This window comes from Chiloscyllium punctatum, chromosome 36 (assembly GCF_047496795.1).
Source record: "Chiloscyllium punctatum isolate Juve2018m chromosome 36, sChiPun1.3, whole genome shotgun sequence".
NCBI lineage: Eukaryota > Metazoa > Chordata > Chondrichthyes > Orectolobiformes > Hemiscylliidae > Chiloscyllium > Chiloscyllium punctatum.
The window spans coordinates 50,987,641-51,011,772 of NC_092774.1; the positions used below are offsets into that span (position 1 = coordinate 50,987,641).

Sequence of the window (24,132 nt, forward strand, 5' to 3'; positions counted from 1 at the left end):
TCCTTATTTCTCACTTTGTTAACCTCTGTTTGTTTTTGTGGTCTTTCCAATCTTCTAATTTCCCAGTGCTCTTGGCCACGTTATTAGCTCTCTCTTTTTCTGTGATACATTTCCTGACTTCCTTTGTCAGCCATGGCTGTCTAATCCCACCCCCCCGGGTAATCTTTCTTTTCTTTGGGAAGAACCTCTGTACTGTGTCTTCAATTACACCAGAAACTCCTGCCATTGTTGCTCTACTGTCTTCCCCACTAAGCTTTGCTTCCAGTCAATTTTCGTCACTTCCTCTCTCATACCCCTATAATTACCTTTATTTAACTGTAACACCGTTCCATCTGATGTTGCCTTCTCACTTTCAAACTGTGGACTGAACTCTACCATATTATGGCCTCTGACTCCTAAGTGTTCCCTTACTTTTAAGCTCTTTTATAAAGTCTGGCTCATTACATAGCACTAAGCCCAGAATAGCCTGCTCCCTTGTGGGCTCTTATCACAAGCTGCTCCAAAAAAGCCATCCTGTAAGTAATCCATGAATTCCCTTTCTTTGGATGCACCGGCCACATTACTCACCCAGTCCACCTGCATATTGAAGTCCCCCATGATCGCCATGACCTTGCCTTTCTGACATGCCTTGTCTATTTTCTGGTACATTTTGCGTCCCTGGTCCTGACCACTGCTGGGAGGTCTGTTCGTAAATCCCATTGTGGTTTTTATTTTTGCCTTTGTGGTTCCTTGACCCCACATCATCTGACACTATGTCATTCAGTGCCATAGATTTAATTTTAATCTTATTCTTAAGTAACAAGGCAATCCCGCCCCCTCTGCCCCGTCTTTTCGATAAGTTGTAAATGCTTGGATGTTTAACTGCTAGTTCTGAACCCCCTGCAACCACATCTGTGATGCCTACCACATCATAATCATTCACGATGATTTCTGCCGTTAATTCATCTACTTTGCTATGAATACTACGGGCATTCAGATGAAGCATCTTAACGCTAATTTTCTTATCCTTTCCATCACCTCTAGTAGTATGTCCTAAGTTATCCTTCCTTTGTGTTTCATTCCTAGCCTGCCTTGAACTGAAACCCTGCACACACATGCTAACCTGCTGCTTATCTTTCTACCTGATTCCATACTCTGTTGCTCTCCCTTTCCCTTCCCACCGACTCACAAGTTTAAAGTCCTAGTGACCACCCTATTGATCCTTTTCTCCTGAACGCTGGTTCCAGATCGGTTCAGGTGGAGACCGTCCCATCGGTACAGATCGCCCCGGTTCCAAAACCGATGCCAATGTCCCAAGACATGGAATCCTTCTTTCCCACACCAATCTCTTAGCCACGTTGTTACTTCCCTAATTTTCTTATCCCTATGCCAATTAGCACGTGGCTCGGGCAGTAATCTGCTGTTGAGGGCCAAGAGTGTAACTGTATAACCGTGACTGCACCAATCTTATTTTTTGAACTCTGCCCAGATTGCTTCACAGGATGAGCCCTCCAGTACGTCCCCTCGGAGTGCAGATGTGACATTCTCCCTGACTCGTAATACAACTCCTCCACCTCTTTTACCTCCCTCTCCATCTCGGCTAAAACAACGAAACGTTCAGCAGCCAGTCCTGTCCCTCTCTCGACCAAGTCTCTGTAATGGCCACAACGTTACCATCCAATGTAGTATTCCAGGCTCTAAGCTCATCTGCCCTACCTGTGATGAGGGTGGCACGGTGGTTAGTACTGCCGTTTCACACCTGAAGGACCTGGGATCGATTCCAGCCTCGGGTCACTGTCTGTGTGGAGTTTGCACATCCTCCCCGTGTCCGCGTGGGTTTCCTCTGGGTGCTCCGGTTTCCTCCTGCAGTCCAAAGACGCGCAGGTGGGGTGAACTGGCGATGCTAAATTGTCCGTCGTGTCAGTTAGGTGCATTCCTCAGAGGAAGAGGGTCGGGGGAATGGGTCTGGGTGGGTTACTCTTGGGAGCGTCGGTGTGAGCTTGTTGGATCAAATAGCTTGTTTCGACATTTCAGCCTGTTGGTACCATTGTTTTCATTTACCTTAGTCTGCATGTCCTTTCCTTCTGAATTACTGGTCTTAGCATCTCCCTTCCCCTCAATCCCTCCACTCTCTGACCTGTTACTCCCAACTCTTTCTCCTCCCGCCCCCCCCCCCCCCCCCCAACCCCCACCCCGGCCACTCAAGTTAAAACCACCCCGTGTAGCATTCGTGAACTTCCCTGTGAGGATTTGGCTGCCTTCCGGTTTCGGTGCAACCTGACAGTCTTGTCCAGGTCACCTCTGCCCCAGAAGCGGTCTCAATGATCCAAACAACCTGAACCCTTGCACCAGCTCCTTCCCCGTGCATTCATCTGATCTATCTTTCTATTCCTCGTCTCCCTATCATATGGTACTGCTAGTAACCTAGAGATTACTACCCTGGAGGTCCTGCTCTTCAGCCTCTTTCCTAACTCCCTGTACACTCCCTACAGGACCTCATCCCTCTTTTTACCAATGTAGTTGGTACAAATGTGCACCACAACCTCTGGCCGCTCACCCTCCCCCTTAAGAATTTCATGCAACTGCTCAGAGATGTCCTTGACCCTGGCACCAGGGAGGCGACAGGAGTCTCAAACATGACAACAGAAGTGCCTGAGTGCCCTTAACTAGGAAATCTCCAACCACGGGTCACTCGCTCAGACCTTACACAACCCTGCTCTCCAGCAGAGCCAGTTTAGGTTAGATTAAATTCCCTACAATATGGAAACAGGCCCTTCAGCCCAACAAGTCCCCACCGACCCTCCGAATAGAAACCCACCCCTCCATGTTTACCCTTGACTAATCCACCTAACACTACGGGCAACTTAGCATGGCCAATCCCCCCTAACCGGCACATCTTTGGAGTGTGGGAGGGGAGGAAACCGGAGCACCCGGAGGAAACCCATGTGGACATTGGGAGAATGTGCAAACTCCACACATACTGTTGCTGGAGGCAGGAATTGAACCCGGGTCCCTGGCGCTGTGAGGCAGCGGTGCTGGCCACTGAGCAACCGTACTGCCCTGGCCTGGCTGCTGTTGTTACCCTCCCCTGAGAGTGTATTCCACCCCCCCCCCCACCCAACCCTATCCGAAACGGCATTCCTGTTACAGCAGTGGAATAACCACAAGAGACTCCTGCGCTAACTTCCTGCCTCTCCTGGTGGTCATCCGTCTCCCTGACTGAATCTGCAGTGTGGCCACCTCCGTGTAACTCATGTCCATCACTCACTCCGTCCCCTGCATTCTCCTCGGTGTATCTGCCTGAGCAACGCCGTGTGTGAGGACCTGCAGTTGGTCACCCTTGCTGCATGCATCGTCGTCAGGGACAGGAGACCATTCCCTGATCTCTCCCGCATCAAGCAGGAGGAACACGCTCCTGCCCCTGACTGCCATCTCTGCTCCTGTCCACTAATACAGACAAAAAGAATCTTACCTTGCCTGAACCTTCCTTACTCACTGAAGCCCAGTATTCAATAAGCCCGCATATATCCCAACTCGCTCCGCTGACCGGTTCCTCAAATTACAGTGCAATCGTTACAGGCAGACCAAACCCCCTCCAGGCTACAACAAAACTGCCCAACTTCTCTCAATGTCTCTTTTTTTCTCTCTCTTGGTTAGAGGGGGAAGGATGGAAACACTAATGTTTGGGGCTCGCCATTGTGTCCTTGCTCTGCTGATCAGTCACGACAACTGTTGCCAACTTCTCCTCATGATGCTCGGTGACGTCTCTCTGCTGTCCCCTATTGGATGGGAGCATACAGTGTTTTATTTTGGTGTATTGCAACTGTGTCTTCACCATAGTATTGAAGAGCGTTGTTTCCTTAGGCAATGCCGACATTCTTTATCTGATAATGAGGGTATGGTCCTGTCCCTGGGTTTATTACAAACATCGTCAGAACCACCCTGACACTTTTGATATTACCAGCCTTACAATTCGGGACTATTGAGTAAACCCTCATTTGCCCTTTTTGTCTTGAGACTCTTCAACAACTTGAGACTTGTTGAAGATTTGTGGTGTCCCCTCAATGAAAATAGTCTCGGTATCTTCATCAACTCTGTCTGTACTGTCTTCTTCCTCAGCCCTACTTGTTCCATTTGAGTTTCTTCAGCTCGCACTATTAATTCTCTCATAATCTCTTTCAGCTTTTGTACATTTTCATTTACCGCAACTCCCGTCACAATGTCCATTCAATGTCGCCCTTTTGTGTCTGATGAAAGTGTGGTGTTCTCTGAATTTAGTGGTTCCCATGGCATCAGCAGCTTTGCACAATACTACATTGGTTAACATTGTGTATGTTTTCATTCGCTAATCCGAACAATATTCCAGCACCTGGATCCCTGAAACACTAATCCAAATGGATATGATCACATGTTTTACATTAGAGTATGATATCTCTCCTTCATTTAACAACACTGATCCATTGACTGTTCCCTCTGTTAGGATTGGGCACTTTAATTCCCTCAGAGACTGGAGTTGGCAGGGACGGGAGGGAAACACCATGATAGCGCTAGGCCCCCACATCATGTGTCATATCCATGAACTGCTGCCTTCTCCCAGTCACACTTAATTAATGGTTGCCCATTTAGGGGGAGCCCAAAGGTGCTTCCACCCATGACTTCAACTTCCTTCCTCAACATGCACAGAGTGGCTCTGTCCATCGCACATTACACAAAGGCACATGCACGTGTGCACACACACACACTCATGCGTGCGCACACACAGATGCACAGGTGCGTACACAGTCTCAGACAATGTCTTTCCCTGGAAATACCATTTACCATGCATTAAAATACATCCTTTCCATATTTGGGAGCGTGTTTGCAGGTTCGCAGGTCATGTTATACAAAGCCCTGCTGTTTGTAAATTCATTAATGTCATTCCTGCTGGTCAGGTGTTCTCCTCCAGTCATTCCTTTCAGTGCCTTTCTCATCCTTCGGGATATTATAGCCCCAATCCACAGCTACTGAGGTCTCTTCATCCTTGATTCCTTACCTGCTCTGGAAATTGAACCTAAGCAACGAAGGGGTCACTTGATATTTGTTTTGACTTGCCTATATTCCTTGCCTCGTGGAGGACACTCTTCTGTGTAGACCAATTTGGCCTGGATAGCCAGGAGTTATAGTTATATTCTTGCCATCTCAATCTTTCATACAATTACAGTGTGGAAGCGGACCATTTGGCCCATCAAGTCCACACCAACCCTCCAAGTAGCATCCCACTAGACCCAGCACCCTACCCTATAATCTGTTCTCTTTTGTTTGTGTTTCATTTGGTAATCTTGCCAATACATTCTGTATCTCTTGGGTATCATTGGCGTTTTCCCTTCTGCATTCGGTTTTCATTTCCACAATGCTGTGTCCAGTCATGAAACAGTCTTAAAAATATATACCATGTTCCTGAAAATAATTATATAATTGCTGAAGCTCCAAACAATAGTTGAGTCTGACTTTTGTATGTTTCGATTTTTCATACCAACCATTCCTGTATCCGAATTTTATGCTTCGTGTGTGGTCGGTCTTACGCTGACACTCCTGCCTCGATTAATGCTTTGCACCACCTACTTCTCGCACCCCCATCCCAGCTGCTGCCTTTACCCACAGGGGACCATCAGCCTCCTTTTACCGAGGGCTGCTGTTACCTGCGGTGGGGGGAGGAAGGGAAAGGTGGTCTCTGGTTCTTGGGAACTTCTCAGTGATGTTCAGTTACCGTTGGTTGCTCATAACTCTTAGGTCTGCAGTAACTTGATTTGAGGTAAAAACAATGACTGCAGATGCTGGAAACCAGATTCTGGATTCGTGGTGCTGGAAGAGCACAGCCGTTCAGGCAGCATCCAAGATTCCTGATGAAGGGCTTTTGCCCAAAACGTCGATTTCGAAGCTACTTGGATGCTGCCTGAACTGTGCTCTACCAGCACCACTAATCCAGTAACTTGATTTGTCCCACCATTGGGCCCCTTCCTTCTTCTCTGTTCTAAATCCTCTCACCTGACAGTCCTCTTGTACATGTCCCTAAGGGCAGCACAATGGCTCAGTGGTTAGCACCGCTGCCTCATGGTACCAGGGACCCAGGTTCGATTCCACCTCAGGATAGAAAGTCTGTGGGGAGTTTGCACATTCTCCCTGTGTCTGCCTGGGTTTACTCTGGATGCTCTGGTTTCCTCCCACAATCCAAAGATATGTAGGTTAGGGTGGATTGGCCATGCAAATTGCCCGTAGTGCTCAGGAATGTGTAGGTTCGGTGTATTAGTCGGGGTAAATGTAGAGTAATAGGATAGGGGAATGGGCTTGGGTGGGATACTCTTCGGAGGGTCAGCTTGGACTTGTTGAGCCGAAGGGTCTGTTCCCACATTGTAGGGATTCCATGATTTGCCACAGTTGATACTTTTCAGGTTATCAATTATTGCTAAATTCACTACAGCGATGGCGTAGGCCTCCATTACAGTAACACTTCTTGTCTCTGTCACCTTCGACTACGGTTCCTCCTCTCTTCCTGCTCTCCACAGCAGCTGCTTCAGTTTTCCACGTATTATCTATCCCATCGCCTAGCTTTCCAGATCGTCACAGGTGTTGCATGTAGATAGTCAGGATTGACTGATTGGAAGGGCTAATCTTTATACATAGAGTCATAGAAACGTACAGCATGGAAACAGATCCTTCAGTCAAACGCGTCCATGCTGACCAGATATCCCAACCCAATCTTGTCCCATTTGCCAGCACTTGGCCCATATTCCTATTCATATACCCATTCAGATGCCTTTTTAAATGTTGTGATTGTAGCAGCCTCCACCACTTCCTCTGGCAGTTCATTCCATACACGTACCACCCTCTGTGTGAAAAGGTTCCCTCTTAGGTCTCTTTTATATCTTTCCTGTCTCGCCCTAAACCTATGCCCTCTTGTTCTGGACTCCCTGACCCCAGGGAAAAGACTTTGTCTATTTATCCTATCCATGCCCCTCATGATTATATAAACCTCTATAAGATCACCCCTCAGCCTCCAATGCTCCAGGGAAAACAGCCTTAGCTTAGTCAACATCTCCCTATATCTCAAATCCTCCAACCTGGCAACATCCTTGTAAATCTTTTCTGAACCCTTTCAAGTTTCCCAACATCTTTCTGATAGGAAGGAGACCAGAATGTGTACAATATTCCAACAGTGGCCTAACCAATGTCCGGTACAGCCGCAACATGATCTCCCAGCTCCTATACTTAATACTCTGACCAATAAAGGAAAGCATACCAAACGCCGCCTTCACTATCCTATCTACCTGTGACTCCACTTTCAAGGAGCTATGAACCTGCACTCCAAGGTCTCTTTGATCAGCAACACTCCCTGGCACCGTACCATTAAGTGTACAAGTCCTGCTAAGGCTTGCTTTCCCAAAATCCAGCATCTCCCATTTATCTGAATTAAACTCCATCTGCCACTCCTCAGCCCATTGGCCCATCTGATCAAGATCCCTTTGTAATCTGAGGTAACCCTTTTCGCCCTCCACTCCACCTCCAATTTTGGTGTCACCTGCAAACTTTCAGAGGAATGTATTTGAACTTAACTGGAGCAGCGGGCGCATGCAGGCAATGGAGTCCATTTCCTTGGCCATGGTGACACTCTGTGTGATTTCCTCCCAATGGTACACTCCAGTCAGTGACATCGCTGCTTCCCCTTCAGGTGGCGGGGCTCCTAAACTTATTCTGAGGGTTGGTGACACTGGCCCTGCCAGCCTTATTTTAATCATTCTCTGCTTCTCTAATGATTGATTTTCATGGAGTCTGCGTGGAACTAATAAACTGAGAAGTAACATGAAGGCCTCATCTTCCTTCCCTTTTTATCCCGTGACTCTCTTTGAATGTTGGGTGGCTTTGTGGGATTCCAGTTTCCTTTAATCCTTCGATCAACTTCTCACTTCTATCTGCCAGAAATCAGGTGAAGGATGTTTCGGGCACTGTCCTCTCTCTCCCTCCCCCCCCCCCAAAATCTAATTCTTCCTCTGCTGTCATAGCCATTATTATAAGGGAGCGAGTGGAAATATCTCAAGGATTCGTGACCACTCTCGCGCACTCTCGCGCACTCTCGCGCGCACACTCGTGCACATCAATTCCACCCACATCGCAGGGTGAATAACCGCGCCTACGTACACTCATCAGATGTCTTCTGCGTCCTCCTGCAGGAGTATCTGAACCAAATGTCGTCCCAGCTCCCTCTGTAGGACATGGTGCTCCTCAGTTACCTCAGCCCTGGAGGTCTTAACCCGCTGGCCCGACTGGGTATTGTGACCGACCCAACTTGCTATCCTGATGTCCCCACTCTTTCAGGCTGAATGAACTCAGTTTCAGGTACAGTACGGGCGCGATGGCTCAGTGGTTAGCACTGCGGCCTCACAGCACCAGGGTCCCAGGTTCGATTCCAGCCTCGGCGGTCGGTCTGTGTGGAGTTTGCACATTCTCCCCATGTCTGCGTGGGTTTCCTCTAGGTGCTCTGGTTTCCTCCCACAGTCCAAAGATGCGCAGGTCAGGGTGAATTGGCCGTGCTAAATTGTCCGTAGTGTTAAGTGCATTAGTCAGGGGGAATTGGGTCTGGGTGGGTTCTCTTCGGAGGGTCGGTGTGGACTGGTTGGGCCAAAGGGCCTGTTTCCACACCTTAGGGAATCTAATCTCATCTAATACCGACGTAACCTGACTGCCCACTTGTCTGTGGTACTGCTCCCCACATCCTGCTCGCAGTGCCAAATTGTTGGGGTGGAATGACCGAATGTTTCGCTTGAACCCCAGGACTCCATTTCCAGAGGCTAGTGGGAAGCAACCCTCTGAAAATCCAGACAGCTCTTCAGACAACAAAGGAAAGCATACATTTTTAATATACTTGTTTCATCCCGCCTTTAGCATTTACAAACCGGTCATGCTGTTGGTTAGATAGATTTACAATTAAACTTCGTCATATTACTGAACAGCTGGAGAAAGTCCTCCATGGGATCATGATGTTTCCCAGACACTCTGATCTCCCTTTTTGGGGCTTCTTACAACTAGATTAGATTCCCTACAGTATGGAAGCAGGCCCTTTGGCCTGACAAGTCCACACCAACCCTGCAAAGGGAAACCCACCCAGACTCGTTCCCCCACCCCATAAGTACATTAGTCAGGAGTAGTTAACATTAGGGGCAATTCACCTCTCCTACACCTCTTTGGATTGTGGGAGGAAACCCACGCAGCCACAGGGAGAATGTGCAAACTCCACACAGCCAGTTGCCCGAGGCCTGAATTGAACCCTGGTCCCTGGCGCTGTGAGGGAGCGGTGCTAACCACTGTGCCATCTGAATATAATAGATATGGTAGGACACCCCAGGATAAAGATAGGGATATCTAGTTAAAACAAAAGCATGGCGCAGCTGGAGATTGTATTCATGTATATTCATTCCCAGACATTTGCCAGCTGTATCATGTTTTTGTTTTAACTAGATATCCCTATCTTTGTCCTGGGGTGTCCTACAATGTTCTCATTCAAACCACATTCCAGAGTCTGCAAGTTTCTGTACATTGGGGCTGCTTTTACTGTTTGAGACTGGTCTTCCCTCAATTTATTTGAATAGTTTCCTCTAATGCTTTCAGTATTTTTTCTTCAGTGTTGGTGAATCTATAACTACTTCAGAATCTGTGTCGATGGTTATTCGACAGATCTTAACTAAAGCCTACTATTAATATTGGAGACAGATTCACTAGTTAAACCCAGTGTGAAATGTCTTATGTATAAATAACTGCAGCTGCATATTCTGTCTCAGTGCTGTTATTGAACTGAGTTGAATTTATTGTCACGTGTCCCGAGGCACAGTGAAAAGCTATATCTTGCGAGCAATACAGGCAGATCAGAGTTAAGTAGCACAGATAGTAAGTAATAGGTAAACAGCAGCAAAAACACAAACACAGGGACAGACGAATGTTAAGAGTTTGTGAGTCCATTCAGTATTCTAACAACAGTAAGGTAGAAACTGTTCTGAAACCGGTTGGTGCGTTTGGTCAGGCTTCTGTACCTTCTCCCCGATGGTAGAGGTTGTAGAAAAACATTGCCAGGGTGGGATGGATCTTTGAGAATGCTGGCGGCCTTTCCTTGACAGTGGGCCTGGTAGATGGATTCTATAGATGGGAGGTTGGCCTTTGTGATTGTCCAGGCCGAGTTCACCACTCTTTGTAACGGTCTCTGATCTTGAATGGTACAGTTGCCATACCAGGTAGTGATACATCCAGCCAGAACACTCTTTATGGTGTACCTATAAAAGTTGGCAAGGGTATTCACCGTCATGGCAAATTTCCTCAGCTGCCTGAGGAAGAAGAGGCGTTGTTGGGCCACACGAAGAGTCCAAGAAAGCTTGTTGTAAATGAGCACTCCCAGAAGCTTGACACTGTCCGCTCATTCCAGCTCTGTGCAGTTAATGTGTAGGGGGGCATGAATAACATCCCACTAAAGTCAATAATGAGTTTCTTGGTTTTGCCGGCATTGAGAGGTAGGTTGTTCTCAGTGCACCATTTTTCCAGGTCTTCCACCTTCTGTCTGTAGTCTGTTTTGTCATCATCTGAGATTCGACCGACTATGGTAGTGTCATTAGTGAACTTATAAATGGCATTAGTCTGGTATTTGACGACGCAGTCATGTGTATACAGTGAGTACAGTAGGGGGTTGAGTACACATGCCTGGGGTGGGGTGGTGGGGGCGGGGGAGCTTACAATGTTGAGTGTTAGTGAGGATGAAATATTGACCCCAATCTTCACTGATTGTGGCCTGTGGGTCAGGAAACTGAGGATCCAGTTGCAGAGAGTGGGGCTTTGTCTGAGATCACTAAGTTTAGTAATCAGTCTCGAGGAGATAATAGTGTTGAAGGCTGAACTGTTACCTTGGGTCCTCAAAGCTACAATCGCTCGTGTGAAGGTTACACAAAGCAAATATTTTCCAAGCTTTTTATCTACGGTCAGCCATGTTCTGCTGTTAATGCCATGGGTAAGCACTGGCCAGGTTATCCTTTTGCTCCTAATATACTGTCCCAAACCTGGTCCTTTTTTTTTTCTAAAAGTTATAACTTTTTTTCTCATGGATACCGTGGCCTTGGCTTTTGTTTTCCAGAGTGGTTATAAACAGGCCGGGCTCCAAACCGACTGGCTTGGTACGGAGTTTGCAGGGTATTGAGAGGCCGTTTTGTTCATACGTAAAGAGGTGAGACTTTAGGCCAAAGCTTTTTATGATTTTTGTAAAAGAAATAACCTGTATATGTTGAGGGCTTGGTCAGCTCTCTAGCTGAGCAGTTCGTTTCAGAACTTGAGTTAGGAGTTCAGCAGTGGGCTGTGTGGAAACTGGCTGCTAGATTCTCTCTCCTTCTGCCCTTCTAACTTCCACCTGTAAGCCTTAGTTTCATTTTTAAGGGGTTTGTTTATTGGGACGGTTATGTATATTCTGAAAAACGTAATTAACATAGAACATTCCAGTGCAGTACAGGCCCTTCGGCCCTCGATGTTCCGCCGACCTGTCATACCAATCTAAAGCCCATCTAACCTACACTATTCCATGTACGTCCATATGCTTGTCCAATGATGACTCAAATGTACTTAAAGTTGGCGAATCTACTACCATTGCAGGCAAAACATTCCATACCCTTACTACTCTCCGAGTAAAGAAACTACCTCTGACATCTGTCCTATATCTATCACCCTCAATTTAAAGCTATTTCCCCTTGTGCTCGCTGTCACCATATTTGGAAAAAGGCTCTCCCTGTCCACCCGATCTAACCCTCTGATTATCTTCTATGTCTCTATTAAGTCACCTCTCAACTTTCTTCTCTCGAACAAAAACAGCCTCAAGTCCCTCAGCCTTTCCTTATAAGACCTTCAAAGTCTTGTTTGGGATAGTCTGAGTTCTGTGGGTATTCTCTATTCTGTTCTTTTGTGTTTCATTGTGTAAATTTGTGAATATATTTATTTGTCTGTTTTCGAACCTGGTAGTCAACCCCACTAACTGATTCCAGATAATACTCACTGTACAGTTACCAAAACAAATTGCAAACTTGCGGTCTGGGCTGCCTGCTTAAGAATGCTTTGAGTGGTCTGGCCAAGTCTTTAACAATAATTTGAAAGATGCATTTAGATTTTCCTTTATTATATTTGCCAGTGTTTTTTCTCATGTCCTGTCTTGTTGTTTGGGTCTAGATTGGGTGACAAGGTTCCTTACCCTGAAGGGAGTTAGTGAATTTGTTGAGTTTTGAATCACAAGTTCAACTTTGAGGGTCTGTTTGTCCCAGCATCGGCCTCACGAGTGACCAGATTGGTCCAGCTCCATTTCACAACTTGCTGTTTTATTTTTGTGGTTTTGTTTTCATTGCCTTTCTCTCTGTTTTTATATTTGTTTTTCAAGGGATGGAAAAGGAAGACTTCCGTGTGGGAACATCTAACGCAACATCACGCCAACAACCTGAAAGAGACGTTCAGTGTATCAGAACCTGAACATAATTAAATTTTCAGCATGACAAAAAAAATTTGCATTGCCGGTGATGGGAAAGAAGGCATGTCCTCTGTGTGTAGACACGACTTCAGTTGATCATCTGATTTATAAGAACAGGTGGATTTGCAGTCGGGCAACTTAAACCAATCATCACGTCAATACCTCACAGATAAAATTATTGTGACCTGCAATCATTGGATATTTAACAATGGAAAATAAAAGAGCGGAGGAAGCGTACACGTGTTGTATGTGTGGACAGTGTTTCACCAGATCATCCAACCTTTCAAGGCACAAGTGCAGTCACGCTGAGGAGAACATATTGAAATGTGGGGGACACGGCAAAGCCGTCCAATCCCCATCTGAGCTGGAGACTCTCCAACATAGTCAGACCGAAGACAAACTGTTCAGCTGCTCGGAGTGTGGCAAGGGGTTTACTCAGTCATCTGACCTGCTGAAACACCAGCGGGTTCACACCGGGGAGAGACCATTCATCTGCTCCAAGTGTGGGAAGGCGTTCACCGATTCGTCCAATTTGCTGAAACACCGGCGCGTGCATAGCGACGAGAGGCCTTTTAAATGCCCAGAGTGTACGAAGTGCTACAAAAGTTCCCGAGAACTGATGTCCCATCAGCGTGTTCACACGGACGAGAAACCGTTCAAGTGCTCTCACTGTGGGACTGGCTTCAGGTGGTCCTCTCACCTCATTGTGCACCAGCGCGTGCACACTCGGGAGAGGCCATTTACCTGTCCTGAATGCGGGAAGGGATTCACTCAGTCATCAAACCTACTGACCCATCAGCAAGTTCATACTGGAGAGAGACCATTCACCTGTTCGGAGTGTGGGAAGGGATTCACTCACTCAACTGCTTTGCTGAGACACCGCCAAGTTCACGATTGATTGGGTTTTCTGTCGTCATATACAAAACTGAAGCATGTTTACTGGGGCCTGTTTGTTCATCAGCTCCAGCCCGGTGTTGATTTTTCGGGGTAAAAGTCAAATAAATCAGTGCTCCATTCCTCCAAATTAAGATTTACCCAGTTACCAAAGTACTTTCATCACATTCAGTACTGGATGAACAGAAATACCCTCCAATTGAAATGGGGATGACCAAAGTCACCGACTTGAGTCGCCATGACAAATTCTGTCCTGTAAATACTGAGCCTGTGCCTGTCCCCAGGAACCTGTTTTGAATACGTCTGTTCACAACCTCAGTGTCATCGAGTCCTAAAGCAGAGACTGGCCCTTTTGGCTCAAACTGGTCCACGCTGACTAAAATGTCCATCCACGCTAACCCCATTTCCCTGCACCTGGCCTATATCCTTCTAATCCTTCCTATCCATGTCCAAATGCCGCTTAAATGTTGTTAATGTACCTGCCTCAACCACTTACGCTGGCAGCCCATTCCGTATGTGTCCCACCCTCTGTGTAAAAGCAAGTTGCCCCTCAGGTTCCCTTTTTATTCTTTCCCCTCTAATCTTAAACTGATGCCCTCTACTCCTCGATTTCCCCAACCCTGAGCACATTCACCCTATCCGTGCCTCTCATGATCTTTTACACTTCTGTAAGATCCCTCCTCATTCTCCTACACTCTAAAGAAAGAAGTCCTCGCTTGTCCAACCTCTCCCTATAAACTCAGACCGTTGAGTCCGGGCAACATCCTTGTGAATTTCTTCTGCACTCTTCCCAGTTTAATAACATCCTTCTGACAGCAAGGTGACCAAACCTGAACACAGTATTCCAAGTGCGGCCTCACCAACATCCTGTACAACTGCAACATAACTTCCCAACTTCTATACTCAACGTCCTGACTGATGAAGGCCAGTGTACCAAAGGCCTCCTTCACTTCCCTGTCTGTGAGTCCACTTTTAGAGAACTATGCACCTGAACTCCAACCTCCCTCTGTTCCCTACATTCATTAAGGCCCCACCATTCACCATCAATCTCCTAGCTCGATTTGACTTTGCAAAATGCAAGACCTCACATTTATCCATATTCCACTCCATTTGCCATTTCTCAGCCCACTTCCCCAGCTGATCAAGGTCCTGCTGTAATTTCTGAGAACCTTCCTCACTGTCCACAGTGTTGCCCTGAAGCGGGAATCTCGCCCAGTTCCCTGAGCGCTGTGAGGCAGCAGTGCCAACCACTGAACCACCATGCTGCTCCAGTAGTTAAAGTCGTTGACCTGACTCTCTCTTTATAAATCACTGAATCATCTTCTGCTGAAATGATGCATTCAGTTCTGAGCACCACACTTGGAGAAAACATGATCAGGCCTTTGGAGGTGGTGCAGAAAATGTTTGCTGAAATAATATCAGGCACCTGCAGAGTGTAACGTAAAATGTTCACAGTTCCAACGTTACTCAAGAAACTGGCACCATCCAGGATTTCCAGCAGCTGCAATATGCACTTGTTTCATCACCAGCAGGCAGAGTGCACCATCTAAGATGCAGTGCACCGTCTCACCAAGGCTCCTTCGACAGCACATTCCAAACCCACTACAACTGAGAAGTTAGTGGGGTTACCACCATGTTACAAATTAGTTTTACCACCATTAATTGCAATCCCCCTCAACCGTCCTGAATTGAAACTTTATCACGATTAACCCTCTGTCACTGGATCAGAATCCCAGTGCTACCTTCCAGACAGCACTGTGGACGTACTTGCGGCAACTGGACCGTAGCAGTACAAGTAAGCAGTTCCCCAGCTCCTTCAATGCTGGTCTGGGCAACAGAGACCACATCCCATGAATATATTGGAAATAAGGTAGGTTTCTGGTTTGTGGGCACCTAGCAGAAGCTAGGATACTCTACTTGGAGCTGGGAAAATGAACGTGTGGATTTAGTCAGATAAAGATTTGTTTCCAGGATATTTCCTCTTCAGCGAGAGATAGAAACTATTAACATCGAAGCAACATTCGTAAAGCACAGCTTTCAGAGAGTGGAGAAATGTTGCAGGGTAAAAATGTGGAGATTATTTTACTCAGCAAGTTCTGAGGAACCAGAATGGACTGGGTCGCATCTGGAATAAGATTCAGCGGTTGTTCTTAGAGATTTGGAATCTAACTTTTTTAAGAAAAGTTTTTGAGGAGTGGGGTCTGAGCAACGGGCAGAGGAATGGGAATAGATTTGCTGTGTTTTTCAATGAGAGATAACTGCTCCTGTGCACTGAATTGCCACTTGCCCCTGAGTCGTCTGCTGTAGCATGCGGTTAGTTAACGTAAGTTTGCTGGACCGTGATTGACGAGTTGGGGACGCCGTTTCTAAAGGGTGAAATTTTAAAGCGTGTGTTGGCTGTAGTTCGGTTGCATCGGTAACAGTTTAACCGCTGTTTCTAAAGTGCGATTTTTCTATAACACAGGGTTGCACGAGGACGCAACTGTCGTGTTTTAAAATGACTATCTGTACTATGCCGTCAGTCAGGAATCTCATCCAGGGCAGCTGATAGGGATGCTTGTGCTCCCCTCCACACCCCTGGCTGATTGGTGGTACGTGACCGATATTGCTAAGGGGGGGTTGGTGGTGGGGTTGGTTCTCCAACTAATAGGGATGACCAGAGGGCAGGGTTAATCTATATGCGCATGACTATGCTCCTGGGTAGCAGCAGTGCTGCTGCCAATAAGGTCTGGGCGAGTGAGTGATGCGAAGGAGATTGTAAAAGGGGGCAAAACAGGGGGAGACAGACATAGGGGTGTGGACTGCAGCTGGCCTCTACGTAACAGCTGCCAAAGGAGAGAATTTCTATCCTGGACTGAGGGCAATAACTTCAGTGAACTCATTTTTCAGCATGTTGCAAGTGGAGGATTTGCATTCAGGAACCAAAACCAATCACCAAGTTGAGATCTGACGGTGTTGCTCGATTAATCAGAATCTGGACGTTCGGGGCGTTTGAGGGTAAGCAGTGAGTTCCAGTATCTTTGTTGCTGTAAAAGAAATATCTTTCCTCTCTTCTCCCCTGTAGATGTTCATGAAAATCTGACACCCTTGTCCCTTAATCATTTCATCTGTGGCAGGTCTCCCTCCAATCGAAAAGAAAAGCAGAATTGGCTGGAGAAACTCAACAGGCCTGGCAGCATCTGTGGAGAGAAGCGGGCCTTCATCCAGAGACTCAGGTAATGTTAGACTTTATGACATAGGAGCAGAAACTAGGCCATTCGGCCCATCGCGTCCTTTCGCCGTTCACTCGTGGCTGATAAGTTTCTCAACCCTTATTCTCCCACCTTATCTCCATAACCTTTGATCCCTTTGACAGTCAAGAACCTATCTATATTTATCTTAAATATATTCAGTGCCCTGGCCTCCCCAGCCTTCCGCGGCAATGCATTCCAAAGATTCTCCACTCACTGCCTGAAAGACGTCTCTCCTCCTATCCATTCTGAAGGGTCTTCTCTTTGCTCTGTGGCTGTACCCTCTGGTTCTCAACTGCTAATAGAAACACCTTCCCAACGTCCATTCTATCCAGGCCGTTCCGTATTCTGTAAGTTTCAATTGGATTCCGCCCCCCCACCCCCCACCCCATCCTTCGAAACCCCATTGAATGCAGATCCCAGAATCCTCAAATATTGCTTACATTTTAAGCCTTTCATTCCTTGGATCATTCTCGTGAACCTCCTCTGGGACCGCTCTAGGGCTGGTAAATCCTTTGAGGTAAGGAGCCCAGAATTGCTCTCCGTATTCTAAATGTGTCTGACCAGAGCCTGGTAAAGCCTCCGAAGTAGATCCTGCTTTTGTATTGTAGTCCGCTTCAAATAAATGCTCCCGTTTATTTGTCTTCCCAGCTACCTGCAAGTTTACCGACCGAGAATCCTGGGCTGGGTCTCCCAAGTTCCTTTGCACTTCAGATTTCTGAATTTTATTCCTGTTTGGAAAGTAGCCCGTGCCTCTGTTTATCCTACCGATGCGCATGACCTCTCATTTTCCCCTGTTGTGTTCCATCGGCCCATCATCTTTGCCCATTCTCCGAACCTGTCGAAATCCGTCTGCAGCCTCTCTGCCTCCTCAGTAGAGTCATAGAGATGTACTGCACGGAAACAGACCCTTCGGTCCAACCCGTCCATGCCGACCAGATATCCCAACCCAAGCTAGTCCCACCTGCCAGCACCCGGCCCATATCCCTCCAAACCCTTCCCATTAATATACCCATCCAAATGCCTCTTAAATGTTGCAATTGTACCAGCCTCCACCACTTCCTCTGGCAGCTCATTCCATACAAGTACCACTCTCTGTGTGAAAAAGTTGCCCCTTTGGTCTCTTTTGTATCTTTCCCCTCTCACCCTAAACCGATGCCCTCTAGTTCTGGACTCCCTGACCCCAGGGAAAAGACTTTGCCTATTTATCCTATCCATGCCCCTCATGATTTTGTAAACCTCTATAAGGTCACCCCTCAGCCTCCGACGCTCCAGGGAAAATAGTCCCAGCCTGTTCAGCCTCTCCCCACAGCTCAAATCCTGCAACCCTGGCAACATCCTTGTCAATCTTTTCTGAACCCTTTCAAGTTTCACAACATCTTTCCTATAGGAAGGAGACCAGAATTGCACACAATAATCTAGCAGAGATAGTATGGCTTCATGAATGGAAATTACACCTGAATGATTTATTACAATTTGAAGAGGTAACAATCGGAATAGATAAATGTGCACCAGTAATCATAATATGATTGGATTTCTAGAAGTTATTCGATAAAGCATTACACATTAGGCTACTCAATAAGACAAGAGCCCATGTAACATATCAGCATGGATAAAGGATCAACTAACTGACAGAACACAGTTGGGACACGTGGCCATATTCAGGATGGCAGCTTGTAACTAGTAGATTGCCACAGGAATCAGTACTGACCACAGTAATTTATAATCGCTATGAATAACTTGGATGAGGGAAATAATTGGACCAAAGTCAAGTTTATGGATGGGACAGAATAGATGGGATGCACATACAGTCGGTTCTGCTGTAACGTGTATTTCTTCAGCGCGAATTGGCTTTAATGTGATTGAAGAATTTGGATTATTCTTTGTCGAATGTGAACTTTCCTATACTGGCCATAAGGCGACTCTGGCCCCGTTAGTTTAAATAGTGCAGCTATTGCACCATCTTCTTACAACGTAAGTTGGCATCAGAACAGAACTGTCACGCTGTATCAGAACCGATGGTACTGAGGTTGACAAGAGCTTGCAGAGATGTGGGCAGCTAAGGTTATTGGCAAGAAAATGGCAGATACAATATGCTGTGGGGAAGTGTGAGGTGATGCACCTTGGCAGGGAAGCAGAGGAACTGAATGCCAATTAGAGAAAGGCTGCAAAGTGGAAAGATTTCAGAGTCCTACATAAACCACAGAAAGTGAGCATCCATGTGCTGGTGTTAGGGAGAGCAAACTGATTTTCTATCCTTATATCAAATGCAATGAAGCACAAACGTAAGGAAGCCTTGTTGTTTTAATATGAGGAGAGATTGAATAGTTCGGGCCTGTACCCTTTGGCGTTTAGGACAAGAGATAACTTTACTGAAACATGAAATTTTCTTGGGTGCATGACAAGATGGTTGTAAAAAGGTTTGTTTCCCTTGCTGGAGAATCTAGGATGAGAGGGCATGTCTGAGCGTTTTACAGTTAAGACAGAGATGAAGACAAATTTCTTTTCTCGGGGCATTGTGAATCTGTAGAATCATTTACCCACAAAGGGCTGTTGAAGCTTCCTCATTGTGTATATTCAAGGCTATGATGGATTTTTAATCGGTAAATGCAATCCGAGATTATGGCTGGAAGGCAGCAGAGTGGTGTAGAGGATTCTCAAATCAGCCATGACTTCATTGAATAATGAAGCAGAGTTCAAAAGCAAATTCACTACCCAGCTAGTAAACGTATTGAAGTGATTTTAACAACAAAATATCTTAAACAAGAGAAGTAGACTGTCCACTGCACTCCAGCTGTAGTCTCATTAATACCTCCATTAGCTTCAGCAGATAGCCCAGGTTCGGTTCCAGCCTCCGGGTGCTCCGGTTTCCTCCCACAGGCCAAAGATGTGCAGGTCAGAGTGAATTGGCCATGCTAAATTGCCCCAGAGTGTTAGGTACATTAATGAGAGGGTCGGTGTGGACTGGTTAGGCCGAAGGGCCTGTTTCCACACTGTAGGGAATCTAATCTAATCTGGAAAAAAAACTCTTTCTATGCCCCATTCCCTTTGAAATAAAAGCAAACTTTTGCATTTGTCTTCCGTTATCTGCTAAATGTTTGCTTTTTGTGATTTATCCCTGACAATCCAAAATCCCTTGGTGATGCAGCTTTCTGGTATCTTTCCCCATTTAAAGGGTATCCAGCTCCTTTTATTCATCCTGCAGAAGTGTATTCTATTCCTTCTGCCTGGTTGTTACCCACTCACTTTTTAACCTGTCGATAGCCTTGTGTAGACTGTTTGGAGACAAAAACAAAACTGCTGATGCTGGAATCCAAGGTAGACCAGCAGGAGGCTGGAAAAACACAGCAAGCCAGGCAGCGTCAGGAGGGGGAGAAGTCGACGGTTCGGGTGTAACCTTCCTTGTCCTGTGTTCTTCCAGCCTACTTTGTGTGGACTGTTTGTCAACTTTATCACTTGCTTGCCCATTGGTGTCTGTGTCATCCATAAAAGAGGTTGCAAGGCATTCATTTTCTTCATTTAAGTCATGAATATAAGTAGCGATGGCCTCAGCAGTGTGGCGGTCAACGTTGCAAGTTGCCATCCTGCAAATGTCATCCGTCTCCCATAGCTCCATCAATTATTTCTTAGCCAATTGTGTTCACGATAATATACTACCACCAACACCATGCATCCTTTCCAACTGAATAGCTATGTGCAGCTTGTTATGGAACATTTTTAAAAAAAATCCAAACATACTTCCACTTTGTCTATTTTGCTCATTACCACCTCGGAGAATTCTCGTCCATTTGGTCAACATGATTTTCCCCTCAAGAAGCCACGCTGACTTTACCTGATTGTTATGTGTGATTAAATAACAAAAACATGATCTGGAGGAGCAGCTGCGTTGGACTGGGCTGGACAAAGTTTAGAAAAAAAATCACGCAACACCAGGTTATCGTCCAACAGGTCTATGTGGTGCCTCCACATAAACCTGCTGAGCTAATGACCTGGTGTGTGGTTTTTTTTTTAAACTTTGAATGAGAGAAGTTGATCCCTGTGTGAAACAGCAACTGGCTAAACGCGAAGTAAAATCCTTCCACGCACCCAAGGAGCGACACGTTCCATTTCCCGAGAGTGTGGAGTGAATCCTGCTGGGATTTGATGGTGACTGGAGATTTGCTGTCTGCAAATTGCCTTCAAGATGTTTTGTCTGAGAGCATGACCCCTCCCAGCAATGATACAGCTAACAATGAGGGCCTGGCTGATTGACAGCAGCTCTGGGCCAATCGGTGAAGGGGTGTGGGTTTGGTTGTCCAATCAGTCGGACCAATTGCAGGGGTGGGGCTGATGGAAAGTCACATGGTCAGACTCCTGTGCAGGTGCAGTGGGGCTGAGAGGAGTGGCCAAGTGCGGGAGCCTGGGGGAGACTGTGAACTGAAATGTTTCCTGGATATTGGATGGAGGCTGCGGTTCACGTTAAACTCTCATTTGCAGCAAATGGGGAAAAGACCTGCGGGCATCAGGGGCAGCTGTTTGCAAGTCAGAAGGGATGCATTTGCACAGAGTAAGCTCAAACCATGATAAGTGTTAGACTCCCTTCCAATTGCTGTCATGCATCGACAGATCTGGATTAAATTTTGTAAACTATTTTTTTCGCAGGATATTAAACGAGGCGAACCTGACTGTCACCGTTCATCTCATGAAGGGCTTATTTTCGACCCACTGTGCTTTTTCAGCACCACACTCTCGACTGTCAAACAATCTTCGACCAGGGAAGAAAGAGACTTTTCCGTGGGAACACATTTCGAGTATGGTTGTGAGTGGAAAAGCAGCAAGTCTACCAAATCCAAGTTTGACCACACTTGGATTAAGTGTTCAGTTCTGGGACCACACCTGAGGGAGAAACAATCTGTGTTGGAGGAAGTAGAGGGCAGAGTGATCCCTTCACTTGAGGGGTTGTTATGAGACAAGGCTGTCACAATGAGTTATAGTCATTACAACATAGAAACATGCTAATTGGCCCATGTGACCTCCAGCGCTCAATATTCCATTAGTTTTGAAATAGTTATGGAGAAGCTTTGTATAAAATTTAAAGTTCATAATTGGAGCAAGGCACATTTTGATGGTAGAACGCAGGGACTTTCAAAACTTGACTGGGGTAGTCTGTTCGTGGGATAACTGTCAGAAGTGAGATGCTAAGTTCAGAGGCATTATGTATCTGTTAGAGTGGAGGGTAAGGTTGGGCAGAGTAGGGAACAATAGATGAATAAAGGTGTTGAGGATCTGATCGAACAGAAAAAAAGAGGCTATGCTAGGTAAAGTCATCTGGGATCAAGTGAATCTCTTGAAGCATGTAGGAGCTTTCTTAAGAGGGTAATCAGGAGGGCTAAGTTGGGATTATAAGACAGTCGTTGCAGATAACATTAAAGATAATCCAAAGAGGTTCTACAGGGGTACGTTAGGACCAAAAGAGCAACTGTGTGAGGTCATGCACTTTGACAGTAAGAATGCAGGCGTGAACTATATTCGAAATTAAGAGAAAAATCAGAAATCTGAAGTGCAAATGGACTTGGGAGTTTTCATCCACGGTTCCCTTTAGGTAAACTTGCAGGTTAAGTTGTTAGTTAGGAAGGGCAATACATCATTGTCATTCATGTTGAAAAGACTGCTTTATTTTTAATTCCAATGTCTTTCGGAGGCATTTTAAGGCTCTCGACAGACAATATTTAAAGCTTTGTGAGCAAGTTTTGGTCCCCTAACTCAGGCAACATGTATTGGTCATGGAACGAGTCCAGAGGAGATTCACGACAATGATCTCAGGAATGAAAGGCTGAACACATGAGGAATGCTTGAGGGTTCCATGACTATACTCAATGGAGTTTAGAAGAATGAACATGGATCTGATTAAACCTTGCAGAGTATTGAATGGCGTAGACAGAATGGACATTGGAAAGATGTTTCCATCGGTAGAAGAGACTAGAGGACGAGGCCACAGCCTTAGAGTAAAAGGAAGTCCTTTCAGAGCAAAGAGTAGGAGAAACTTCAGTCAGACAGTGGGGAATCTGAAATCAGTTACTAAAGAGGACTGTGGAGGCCAGTTCAGTGAGTATGATAAAGACAGAGATAGATAAGTTCTTGATTGCCAAGGAGATCGAAGGTTACTGGAAGAAAGTGGGAAAATGGAGTTGCAAACCCTATCAGCCATGATTGAATGATAGAGTGGCATCGATGGGCCTAATGGCCTAATTTCTGCTGCTGTGTCTTATGGTCTTATGTTTTTAATAAAATTTTAAAAGATGGCCAATGAGCTCCTCGTATAGTGGAGAGTGAGCCCTTCAAAATGAACTAACTTGGGTTGGAGATATTAAGCAAAAAATTCAGCATCCAGTTTGCTCAGCAACAAGCTGACAATTATATTAACGTACATAGAAGCATCAGAAAGGAGCAGGACATTTAGATCCTCAAGTCTGTTCTGCCATTTGCTAAAACTGTACCAGATTTGATCGCAGCCTCAACTCCACATTCCCACACATCTCAGATATACTTTGACTCCCGTATGGTCAAGAATCTATCTATCCATCTCTGCGCTGAGCATATTTTAATCACCCTGACTCCATTGGTTTCTGGGGCTGCCTTCCTAAGACCCATGACTCTGTGAGGGAAAACACTTTTGACACCTCCATCTGAAATGGGTGACTCCATATTTTCAAGTGCACCCCTGTTTTCTAGTCCCTCTTATAAGAAGAAACAATCTTTTTTAGATTCTAACTGGTCAAGACTTCTCAGAATCTTAAATGTTTTAATAAGATTCCCTCAAAATAAGCCCGATCAGCAACTATAATATTATCCTGTCCTTCGAATTAATTCAGAGGTTTTTTTTTCTGTGAATGTATAGCTTTCCTATAGTGTGGAAGCAGACCATTCAGCCCATTGAACCCACATCGCCGCCCCCCCACACCACCCCCGAAGGGTATCCAAGCCAGACGTACCCTGCTACCTTATCCCTATGATACTGTATTTCCCATAGCTTTCACATGCCTGGATTCTGGGAGGAAACTAGAGCACCCATAGTAAACGTGGGGCGAATGTGCAAAACCTCACTGGCTGGAATCGAATGCACGTCCCTGGTGATGTGAGTAGCCATGCTAACCACTGAACCATCACATTACTCCCCTCGCTGCAATGCACCTGCAGATTTATATCTTTTCTGAATAAAGGACACCAAAACAGTATACAGATGTACTCTCACCAACGCCTTGGAAACTGGAGCAACACATCATAATTTGAATACTCGATTTCCTTTGCAATAAGGGACAATTAATTTCTCTTTGTAAGCACTTGCTATACTTGCATAAGTTTTTGTGATGCATGTACTAAGGCACTCAGATCCCCGTGAGCCTCATACCTTTCCAGTTTCTGTTCATTTAAATAAACTACTTTTCCATTCTTATTGCAGAAGTGAACAATTTCTTGTGTTCCTGCATTATATCACATTTCGCACAGTATCATAGTAATAGAAGCATAAGTAGGCAATTT

At 45.9% G+C, this 24,132-nt stretch overlaps 1 long non-coding RNA gene across 1 annotated transcript in view; it reads left to right on the top strand.

The window, feature by feature from the left end:
• LOC140460492 (uncharacterized) overlaps positions 1–23,038 on the top strand; it is a 30,974-nt gene extending 7,936 nt beyond the window's left edge. The window contains exons 3-7 of the long non-coding RNA XR_011954118.1: positions 11,123–11,212; positions 12,404–15,254; positions 16,274–16,381; positions 16,501–16,599; positions 21,256–23,038. This is a non-coding gene — a long non-coding RNA (uncharacterized lncRNA). The remainder of the gene's footprint in view (positions 1–11,122; positions 11,213–12,403; positions 15,255–16,273; positions 16,382–16,500; positions 16,600–21,255) is intronic.
• Positions 23,039–24,132: the final 1,094 nt, after the last annotated feature.